A 12,597-nucleotide genomic window follows, 5' to 3' on the forward strand; every position below is an offset into this window, starting at 1 on the left:
AATTGCTCAAAATCACACATTTAGTAAGTGGCACAGTTAAGATTCAAAATTCATCTCCTTGGTTCCTGACCCCCATCAACTAAAATAATCTTTTTTCTAGAGGCTAAATGTTGGTATAGACCAACAATCTCTGAACTTCTTTTTTTTTTTTTTTCTGAACTTCTTTTGACAGAGCACACTATCTACAATGAAATTTCAAGCATGGACCTTCAATGTATGTGAATATATTTTTAATTTATATATGCATACTATTTTTCTATTATCAGTATTATAAAATATACATGAAAATGACTATTTAAAAGGTTGAAATCAAGGGCACCTGGGTGGCTCAGTGGGTTAAGCTGCTGCCTTCGGCTCGGGTCATGATCTCAGGGTCCCGGGATCGAGTCCCGCATTGGGCTCTCTGCTCAGCAGGGAGCCTGCTTCTCTCTCTCTCTCTGCCTGCCTCTCCATCTACTTGTGATCTCTCTCTGTCAAATAAATAAATAAAATCTTTAAAAAAAAAAAAAAGGTTGAAATCAAGATGAAGTAAACAATTTTTAGTCATTTTTATTATACTTTTGCTTTCAAAAAATTACTGATATAATAAAAATACCTTTAGTGAGACCAATGTAATTTTTTTTTAATTTTTTTATTTTTTCAGCATAACAATATTCATTATTTTTGCACCACACCCAGTGCTCCATGCAATCCGTGCCCTCTACAATACCCACCACCTGGTGCCCCCAACCTCCCACCCCCCACCCCTTCAAAATTCTCAGATCGTTTTTCAGAGTCCATAGTCTCTCATGGTTCACCTCCCCTTCCAATTTCCCTCAACACCCTTCTCCTCTCCATCTCCCCTTGTCCTCCATGCTATTTGTTATGCTCCACAAATAAGTGAAACCATATGATAATTGACTCTCTCTGCTTGACTTATTTCACTCAGCATAATCTCTTCCAGTCCCGTCCATGTTGCTACAAAACTTGGGTATTCATCCTTTCTTTTTTCTTTTTTTTTTTTTTACAGCTTTATAAACATATATTTTTATCCCCAGGGGTACAGGTCTGCGAATCGCCAGGTTTACACACTTCACAACACTCACCATAGCACATACCCTCCCCAATATCCATAACCCCACCCCCTCTCCCAACCCCCTCCCCCCATCAACCCTCAGTTTGTTTTGTGAGATTAAGAGTCACTTATGGTTTGTCTCCCTCCCAATCCCATCTACCAATGTAATTTTGAATAGGCTCTTCTAAATTCTTCAACATTGGATTAATCTGTATGACATAGTGATTAACAGTTTGGTCCTAAATTCAGTTTGTTCTGACACTTGCTTTTAGTGCCTGTCGTTGCTAGAAAAGATGTCTCACAAAGATGCATAAATTCAAATGAAAGAAATGCAGGATTGTTACCTTACTTGGTCATAATGCTCATTTTTCAATTCTATCTACCAGTTATGCAAAGATTCTTGGTGAAATTTGACTAGTATATTTCCAAGCTCCTTGATAACAATCCATTTTCCCCACAATTTATTGGAATTAAAAAAAAAACTCATTCAACATCAGTAATATTTGAAAACTTAGAACAGGCTAGGATATTGTGTTTCAGTCTTTCCAGGAATAGAGATCTCTGTTATTTATGTCATTTTTAACAGTGTTAACACTGGAAATGTTTCAGAGCAGCAGTGCTCAAACGTGTCTTCAGGAGAAAGGTGTCGTTTTTTTCTTTGTGTTCAAGAATAATATACATACAAAAAATGTACATATCACAAGGGTACAGATCAGTGTGGCTGTGTGTAACTGAGCACACCCAGTTAAAGACAGATAAGAAACAGAAGATTATCTGCAGCCACATTATCAAAAGCCCCTTTGTGCCTCTTCCATTTATTTCCATCTTCCCAAAGGTAACCGTTATCCCAGTTTTCAGATTCGTTTGGCCGGTCTGGTTTTTTAAAAACTTCATATAAGTGGAATCCTACAGGAGACACCTTTTTGCGTGTATGGCGCATTTTGCTCAAAATTTGATTTGTGAGATTCATCCCTATCACTGAAGTTGTCACTATCGTTTATTCTCATTGCCTGGAGTATTGTCTTGTGTGAATACACAACAATGAGTTTATCCCTTTTGCTTTTGATGGGCATTTGGATAAATTCCAGCGAATACTAGCAACAGTGTTGCTGTATGCATTTCCATGCCTGTCTTTTGGACAACATGTTTGCATTTCCGTCAGGTATATCCCTAGAGTGGAATTGCTGGGTCACTGGGTTTGCTTATGTTCTGCTTTCCAGACACTGCCCAACAGCTGCCCGACTGGTTCCATCAGTTTACACTCCCACCACTGGGGGAATTCTGGGTGCTCCCCATTCTCGCCTCCTTTTGGTATTGTCTGTCTTTTTTTTTCATTTTAGCCATTTTGGTGCATGTATGATGGTATCTCATGGTGGTTTACCTGTCTCTTTGAAAGGCAGTTACTGTCTCATTATTAAGTTGTGACATTCACCTTTAGGGGACGACTTAATTGCTGGTTTGTGGTTTTTCCCCCAATGTATCTGCTATAGCTTATTTCTGACAGCCACTTGTCAGCCTGGAAAAGATCAAATAATTTCAACCCTTGATTTTATTCACTCACTATTTCAAATACTTGGCCAGAAGACAATAAGGGAATCCCTGTTGGAATAAAGTATTTCCAGGCATACTCCCTATCTAATTACTTAGTATTGTAAAGATTCTGCCATGTTTTAAACTTCTTGCCTCTGTATAATGATCCACATCAGTGAGATCCTACTATGTTCTGTGATTTTGTGGCTTTAACTTCCTGGCTTAAATAGCTTGCTATGTTGTAAAAAAAATTTTTTTAAATTTAAAAAAATAGCTTGCTATGGACAATGCAGCAAATAAATTTCACATAAGGTGCTAGCCCATGAAATGTGTCTATTTTTTTTTCACTCCAGTCAACATAAATACCCAAAACATTGCTTTTGTTAAGAAACTCATTTATTGTTGAGAATGTAATTTTTTCTAGTATATCTTCCCTTTAAGAGCTCACAAGGAAGGGTCCTTCAATGTATTTCATTATTGAAATGAACAGTCTAGAAACAGCATAAGCTGAAATGTGTTGGAAATATCTATGCTTTCCAGTAATTGCATAGCAAATCTCTCACACTTGAATTATTTGTTTAATGTTCCTTCAGCTTTTCAGCCACAGATGCTGTGCATCTTCCAACAATATTTAATGACCAAGGAACCCCTATGAACGTGTCACTAGGTCGTGTTCAAATATTCCTTTAGCCATTATTACAGTAGCAAGAGGAGCAAGTGTTTGACCAATAGATTACAGCTTCTCACTTTTCCTCTGAAGTAACAAATTCAAAATTATCAAATTTCACCAAAATGTGCAAAAGGCTGTATTTAGCATATCATGACTTTAAACAGCTGGAAAAAAAAATTTAATGTCTTGCTAACTGCAGTGGCTTCACACCCTCATCAGTTATGTCAAGACACAAGGAGAGACTCATCATTAACTGCAGTGGATGAAAGACCATATTTCTAAGAGTTTTCTTAATAATTTTTTGAGTCTTTTGACCCATGCTGTGATGGATGTGATTGGCCTGCCATTATTTTTATCCAGGCCTCCTCCGACGAACATGGAGCACTAGGACTTGCAGAAGTAGCAGCCTAGCTGTTCTCCTGCTGCCCCCTTGGGTTTGCCTCGTTACTATGATCTTCAGGTCGCAGTTACTTCATGGAATCACTTAAATCACTTGCCCATTTTGTGATGATTAGTTAAAATGAAATGAGGTAGCATGAGTTGTAAATTCATTAAATGGACCCATAGACACAAATCAGCTAACTGCTTAATAGGAGCCATACAAATTTCTTTTCAGGAAGGTTCTCCTCACACCAAAGGGTTCCTTAGAATAAAGAGTGCTTCTCTGCACTTTTCCGTGGCAGTATCCAATGTCAGAGCTCTAAGGTCTTCTGGAAAGTATCTTGCCAGCCTCTTCATCTGACAGGTAGGGAGTTGGAGACACCCAGAGGAAGAGGGGAGGCAGGTAGCCTAAGAAGTTGGTATGCAAGCCCTGGTGCTAGGGAATGTAGGTTCAAATCTCAGCCTCTGCCAATTCCTCTCTGTGTACGCTGGAGCAAATTATTTTACCTCTCTAAGCCTGTTTCATCAACTGTATACCTACCCCTGATGAAGGTCACTGTATGTAAATTAAGTCTCCATAAACCTGGTTTTAAAAGGCAAAGAGGGAGGCAGGGGAGAAGGCAGGCAGGCAAGCCTCAATGCATAGACCTGAAATTACATAGAGGTTCTCAAATAAGCCTAGAGGCTTCCAGGGAGTAATACTTTATCTCAATTATGTCTGTGGTCTGGCATGCTTAACACAATGTCAGGCACATAGTAGACACCTAAAATTATTACTGATCATGGTGGATCAAATGGTAGCCCCAAAAGATATGTCCTTATCCAAATCCCTAGAACCTATGACTATGATCTTATTGGGAAAATGGTCTTTGCACATGTAAATTAAGGATCTTGAGTTGAAAACATCCTGGATTATCCAGATGGACCCTAAATCCAATGACCAGTGCCCTTGTAAGAGACAAAAGAGAAGATTAGGAACACAGAGGTCATGTGACGATCCCGTGAAGGAGAAGGTCAGAAGCAGAGACTGGAATGAAACAGCCAGAAGCCAAGGAATGCCAAGAACTACCAGGGCCATCAGAAGTTCAAGAAGAGGCATTCTCCTCTCTAGTCTCTGGAGTGTGTATGACTCTGCCGACACTTTGATTTTGAACTTCTGGTCTCCAAAACTGTAAGAGAATGCATTTCTGTTGTTTCAAGCCACCAAAGTGTGGTAATATTTTACCTCAGAAACTAATATACTGATCCTCTTGGCTTCGCATAATCACGGAGCTTGTTATTACCCAATCCAGTGACTTCCAGACTTCAGTTCTGCAGAGCCGTCCGTGGCCCTCATGATACATTAATAAGTATGGTATCTATTTTTTAATCTGGAGATACTTTTAAATTTCTTATAACTAAAATATTCTTCAGCTTAAAAAAATTTAAGAATTTGTTCAGCCAACCGTAAACCTTGTCCAACTCTACAAGTCAATGCTGAAGATCAGAGAAGTCATATAACTTGACCAAGTTCTCTTTGAACCAAGAGGAAGAGCCATAGTCAAGTCTACCATCTTCCTCCTGATGCAGGGCTCTTTCTGGACACCCAAAGAGCCACAATAAACCACTGTCCTTGGAAAAGAAAGTGGAAAACATTAGAAGCACTCCCATTATAGTCAAAGACAATGCAATATGCCTTTGATTATCAGTACTGTCACTCAACACTCAACTAGAGGGTCCAAACACTACGACAAGAAGAAAATGGGAGAGAAAGAATTCAGGTAGTAGGGGGGGGGAGGGATCCTGACTGAGTACAGGAAATTTAAGGGAAACACCCATGCTGTACATACCCATGAAGGGAGAACATTCTCCCTCCAGGGTCAGAGCCATCAGCACAATCTGTGTCACCTTGGAGTCAAACAAAAGCGAATTCCACCTGCTATCCTATCACTTAGATCTGTGCGAACTTGAGCAAAATTAACTTCTCTGAATCCCAGCTGCCTGTGAAATGGGAATAATCCCTACCTTGCTGGGCAGTTGTAGGACTTAAATGAGATGACATGGCCCAGCAATTCTGACCCAGACTCTGTAGCTAGGCTAGTAGACTCTCGCCTCGATGGTATTAGCTGTAGACTTCGGGCAATTACCTCTCTGTGCCTGAGTGTTCTTACCTGTAACATGAGGATAATGCCACTTGCCTCCAAGGGTCAGTATGAAGGTTAGAATAAGTTAATAGTTATAAAGTATTTAAATAGCGCCTGGCAGGTTAGTGCTATACGAGCATTCGTTAAATTAAAAACCAATACGAAAATGTACCTAAGGGAAGGGTGACGGGGAGGTGGGGGCTACAGAGAAAGTGGGAGGTCCAGTGTCTGTCCTGACCCAGAGGAGGAGGGCACTGCTGTTTTCCACACCTGTCAAAGGAAGGTTTGCACACGTGCAGTCCTCCCTGGCCCTCCATTCCCTCCCCTGTGAGTAATGCCGACGCCTGCCAGACTCAGGGCTCCTGGTGGAAAAAAAACACCGTGGGGAACACTGTCTGCAACCAGGACGAGAAAAAATATCTTGAGTGGATCCCTTATTCACAACCGTCCTCCTTTTCCGAAAGCAGCCTCCTGCCTGTGTGGGGCCGCCGAGCCCTGCCGGGTGGGTGTCTATGCTAGCTGACTCACCCGTGTCCTGCCTATTATCTTAGTTAGCCGAGTTTGTCATTTTCCAGCAGTGTGACTCACCCCTGGAAAGGGAAACAGAGAGCCTGAGAGAGGAGCCTCTCATCAAACCCTCACAGTCCCTCCTTTGGAAGTGAAATCTTTCCCTTTGAACTCCCATCAGAGCACCTGAAAAAGGGGGCATGGTGGTCGAGGGGTGTTTGGCCTCTTGGAAGGGCTGCTGGGCAGATGGTGCCAGACTCTGGGTGGGGGCTAGGCAGCCTCACAGAATTCTGGGAACTCTGCTCCCACTCTCCGACCAGCCTGCTGTGTCTTCCCAGAGGGTGTGTCCTCCCATAATGATGGACGGGGTCCTTCAACAGCCCGGCTCAAAATGCTCTCCACCAGGCTCCTAAAGAGGCCCCTTCCTCCAGAATAGCCAAGGTAGGAAATCAGGAGGACCATTCCTTGCTCCATGGAGCACGCCCTTGCTTTGCCCACCCCAGGCTTGATGATAACAGCCACTCTTGTTCACAGCTGGCCCTCAGTGTCAGGCGCGTCTACTGAGCTTGCTCCCCCATGAACGTACCAGCTGGGCTTCCCCGGGGCTGATGAACCCCAATGCCTTCCAACCTCTCACCACCCCTCAAGCACGTCAGGCCTGTGTTTTTGTAGCAAGCTTTCACCAAAGGCAGAGGACAGAGCAAGGATTCTGGAACCCCCATTCCTGGTTTTGAATCCTGGGTCGACCACACACTAATTATGGGACTTTGGACAACTCATTTAATGTCTCTAGGCATCAATCTGCTGATCTGGAAAAATGGGGATAATAATATCCACCTCACAGAGTTATTATAAGAATTCAAGGAGTGTATATTCATAAAACACTTAAAACAGTGTTTGCCATATGGTGTCACAGAAATCACGTTACATAAAGAAAAGGGAAGTTCAGAAGCTGCCTGATTTTCTGTGTCAGGCTACCCAACTTTGTCTGCAAAGTGCCAGATGCAGGGGCGCCCGGGTGACTCCATCGGGTGGGCGTCTGCCTTCGGCTCAGGTCATGATCCCAGGGTCCCGGGATGGAGCCCTACGTCGGGCTCCCTGCTCAGCGAGGAGTCTGTTTCACCCTCTCCCTCAGCCTCTCCCCCTGCTTGTGCTGTCTCTGTCTGTCTTTCTGTCTCTCAAATAAATAAATAAAATCTTTAAAAAATAAAAATAAAAAAAAACCAAAGTGCCAGATAGTAAATGTTTTTGGCTTCACTGGTCATATGGCTTTTTCATGTCCAGACTGAGGGAACATGAAGCAGATACCCTCCTTCCTCTCCCCCTGTCCCTCAGGACAGCCATCACCAAGGCTCCATGTCCCAGCCGGTGGTCCCACAAAATGAAAGAGAACTCACAACCTGGCCTAGCCTGACACCGGGTAAGCAGCCCCCGGGGGCCATGAGAAGGCTGCTCTCTCCGGAATCTGCTCCAAGTTATGCAAACTGCCCTAGGTTTGTTTCTTTCCATTGTCATACACCATTCCAGATCCCTCTACCAAGCCAGCTGCCATTCTCCAAACGCCTTCCAATCTATGCACCCCCTTCTCTAAGCCCACATGCAGAACTGACCACGGTTCCCAGACAGAACTGACTTTCATCAGAACAGGACCATCTGCGGGAATGCGCCCAGGGTTCCCATCAGGTGTGTGTGGGGAGAGGGAGGTCAGATCGTACCGTTGATACAGATGGTGTTTCCTGTGACTCGAAACCCTGCAGTGTGCATCACCATGATTGTGCTGAGCCCCCCTTCTTGAGCAGTTTCTGATCATTGGCTTTTCACAGAGACCAAGAAGCCCTGTGACATTTCCTCCTTAGGCTGCCATGCCCCTTGACGCTGTCACCCAGCCAAGGAGAACAGGACAACCCGGCAGGGGGGCGGGGGTAGCTGTCAGCAAGCATTGCAAATATCCACAGTTCTGTGTCTCTCTCCCACGTTCTTGGAGGGATTCTGAGAAATGACAGTTCAGCGGGAGCTGTGGTTATGGGGACTGTTCTTTCCAAGCTGAAAATCAGGATACAGATTTTTTTTTTTTTTAATGTTACACTGCTTCCATGTGCGACACGCTGAGGGATTCTCTTGGAGGCTGATATTGAGGAACTAGGAGATAACTGGCAGTCCTTTGAATCAGAAGGAAAGCACTCTTGACCCCAGGGTTCCCAAGGCAATCTGGAGAGCATGGTTTTAACAGATCCTGCTGTCCAGGGCTTCGGAGAAGGAAGGGTTCTTAACTGTCACCATAAGGGCTGTAGGGGGAATGAAAGATCCCACCTGCCGGGTGCTCTCCAGGTAAGGAGCAAAGATATTGGCCTTGGGGGTCAAGCAGGCCTGTGTTCAAATCATGGTTCGACATTTAGCTATCATGTGAACTCAGGCGTGTCCCTAAACTTCATTTGAGTTCCACTGGAATGGTGGAGCCTACTTTGAAGACTTGGGGTGAGGATCACATGGTGAAGCTCTATAAACCCCAGGCTCTTAGGAGGTGTTGGAGCTGCTCACGCTTTCTTCTCCATCTAGATGCCAGGTGCTTCTCTCACAAAGTACTGGGTACTTCTGCTGGGGACTAGGTACTTCTCCCACAAGGTACTGGGTACTTCAAGTAGGTACCAGTTACTTCTCTCACCAGATTCTTATTCCTACTAGATAATAGATAGAAGAAACTATAGAGAAAAGATGATAATCACTTTATTTAAATGTTCTGCAACAATCTTTAGAACGGAGACTGTCTCAGAGCCGTGGTTCCTATCACATATTAGAAGATAGATGTGCAATGATATCCATATTTTAGATATGGGAAGCTTTTTTAAAAAATCCCAGTGCCGGGGCGCCTGGGTGGCTCAGTGGGTTAAGCCACTGCCTTCGGCTCGGGTCATGATCTCAGGGTCCTGAGATCGAGCCCCGCATCGGGCTCTCTGCTCAGCGGGGAGCCTGCTTCCTCCTCTCTCTCTGCCTGCCTCTCTGCCTGCTTGTGATCTCTCTCTCTGTCAAATAAATAAATAAAATCTTTAAAAAAAAAAAATCCCAGTGCCTGGGCCCACCTCCAGGGATTTTGGTCCAAGTGGTAGGGGTGACTATGATCTACAGCTGGGCTTGGGTACACAGCCCCAGCACCTGCTACCCTCCACCAAAGGGACCCCACCCACACAATATGCTCAGATCAGAGTTTTGATGTCCATGGGGCTATCCCACAAGCACCCAGACTTAGAAGTTCTGGCCTTGAAGGCCCAGCACCATGGCCACCTGCCATGTGACTTTCCATCCTTTTCTTTTTTTTTTTTAATATTTTATTTATCTATTTGACAGACAGAGATAGTGAGAGAGGGAACACAAGCAGGGGTAGTGGGAGAGGGAGAAGCAGGTTACCCACTGAGCAGGGAGCCCGATGTGGGGCTTGATCCCAGGATCATGACCTGAGCCGAGGGCAGACGTTTAACGCCTGAGCCTCCCAGGTGGCCTCCACCCTTTTCTTGAGAAAAATATGGATGTGACAAAGTCTATCCAGGAGAACACAGCACCTCAAGCCTGGGGCTCCTCCTTTCCTATGAGATAATTTGTAGATATTACAATAAAGAGAAGGGAATGAAAGACGAAGTGCTCTTCAAAGTCTCTATATCTTGTTGTAAATCACGAGATTTTTTTTTCCCATGCCTGCTACTCCATAATAAACCCATTAGAGATTAGAGGAAACCTGGATCCCAGGGCCCCCAGTGTGAAAGAAGAAATAGCAATTGGATGTCACTGTTGTCAAAGTATAAACATCTCGGGCATAAAAGAGAAAGACAAGTCACCTTGACCCTAGACAAACAGTGACCAAGTTATGCCTTAGGTCCTTGACCATGAAGGAGCCTCCTCATCTCTCCTCCTAAGGTGGGGTAGGGGTGAGAGTGGGGAAGCAGGGAGGAGGTGGTCTTCACTGTCCAGAATTGTCCAGAAAGAAATCTCCGCAGCAGAGAACAGAGAATGCAATGCAGGGGATGCTTGATAGTATCCCGAAATTTTCTTGAGTAGAGAGTGGAAGAGGTCTTATTGAAAAATCCATTTGCTGACACTTGTCTCTTGGAATTCTAAACCTTTCACACCTGGCCTAGCTAGTTTTTAAAATTCATTAAGAGGCTGACACAAAAAGGGAAAACACTTCTGTTCTTTGGCCAAAAATTTCCCCCAAACACCTGTAGGGAGAGAGAGGGTAGTTTAAAGCATGAAAAAGTGAAAGTGCAAGGAATCAGGTCAGAATCAAGCAAGCAACACAAAGGCTTGCCATGTTGACCCTGCTCAATATACAAATGTGACCCAATGAACTCCAGCCCTTCCCAGTATCCCCAGCACAATGACATTTCTGCCCTTCCCATGGAAACATGAGTAGAGACAGAAAAGATATGTCCCTAGCATTTCCACAGAAGACAAATATATATGTTCCTTCAATTTTACACATCTGTATGCCAAGGCAAGAAGTGGGAGGAGTATCTGTGGAATAGTCCAGAAATCACACCAGTCCCATAAAGCCAAGGCCAATCTCATTATTACTTTTCATGCAACCAACATTTACATACGCAGGTGCACAGTAGGTATTCCAAAAACCAAAAGGAAGTACAAAAAGGGATTGACTTCCACCAGTGCTGTAAAAATTCCTCAGACTTCATGGTGACATTCTGCCAAGAAACAAGGCCGTCCTCTCTCTCAGACAGCTCTCAGCAGGCTTCAAACCACCTGAGTCTCAGCCCCAGCCCTGCCCATCCCCCCCCATCCCCAGCCTGGGCTGTGACTTGTCACCCAAGTTCTCTGCACCCCAGTCCCTTGCCCACTAACATGATGGCAGTCACTCTACCTGCCTTGCAGGGTTGCTGGAAGAATCAAGTATGGATAAAAGGAGCACAGTGGCCTGCGAGGCTTTGCACACAGACAGGGTCTATACAGAATGGCATGGGAGGTGAGGAGGTAGAGATGTGCCCAAAATACAGTGACAATGATGAAGGGGAGGAGGAGGCTGCTGCTGCTGGTGATGACTAGGATGACCATGACAATGACCTTTATAATCTCATATTACAGATTTTGTACACAGACTGAGCAGTGACTAGGTCAGAAAGGAAGACTCAATGGCAGATCACTCTTTCTCCTCTCCCTACAAGCACACCTTGGTTTAGGACATACTCGTAGACAAGGAGACTCATGCTATTGAGTTTGCTTTTGTAAATCATTTGCAGCATTTTCTTTTTGTTTACTTCAAGGATGAGTACTCCTTGGAAGTTGTCAAAAAATGCTCGGACAGGAACAGGTGGCAGTGACTACCATTGACACCTAAGGCTTCATGCAATAATGTTGATATCCTGTCTCTCCGCCTGTGCTCAAAGCAAGGCAGCACACATGGGATCTCCCACGTGCAGCCAGTACTTCCTCCGGACCCATGGGAAAAGTGCCGCACACCTCCTTCTGTGATGCTCTCCCATGATGTTGCAACAATCTTTTTGAACCAGAGGAGGGAGGAAGGCAACTAATGTTTATTGAGTGCTAACTAGGTACTTTACTTAATCCTCACAATTATCCTATGCAATAAAAATCATTACCCTACTTTATAGATGAAACAACTCCAGGTCTCAAAGATAAAGTGATTTGTCCAAGATCACATTGCTAATAAACAGTAGAGCTAGAGCTTGGGAGAGACCTGACTCACAGTGAGAAATGCAAGAGGAACATATTCTGGAGAAAATATACCTTTAAGGAGTTTTTGGTCCAGTGAGGGGACAAACAGGTGCAACTAATATAAAATTCAAGGTAGAATGTGAAAAATGGACACATACATGTCATGGACTCTAGGTGCCAAAGGAAGGAAAAATTCTGAGCCCAGGAACCAGAAAGTCTTCGAAGAACAGATGGCATTTGGAGGGGACCATGAAAAATGGATAGGACCATAGTAGGAGGAGAATGGGATGGGGAAGGGAAGGGCATCAGGAAGAAAGACAAGGCCTGGTGAAAGCCCAGGAGTCTGAGAGGACCTGACAGATTGCCAAGTCAGGAGGGTGGTGACCACATCACCTCCCTGCTCTTATTCCTTTCCTTCCAGAGTGAGGTCCAGGCTTCTGGACAAGGCTCATCAGAACCTTCAGGAACTGGGCTTCCGACCAAGCCATGGACTGTCCTGGTGGTGTCAGTCTCCCGAACTCTCTAGACCCTCTTTCACATCTAAGTCATTCTTGATGAGACATATTTCCACTCCCAGTGGCCAGCCTTAATCACCCTTGAGTGTTAGACGTGGTACCCTCACCCCAGGCAGAATTAGGCTCCCCTCGAAGAGGTTC

Source organism: Lutra lutra, chromosome 4 (genome assembly GCF_902655055.1).
Source record: "Lutra lutra chromosome 4, mLutLut1.2, whole genome shotgun sequence".
NCBI lineage: Eukaryota > Metazoa > Chordata > Mammalia > Carnivora > Mustelidae > Lutra > Lutra lutra.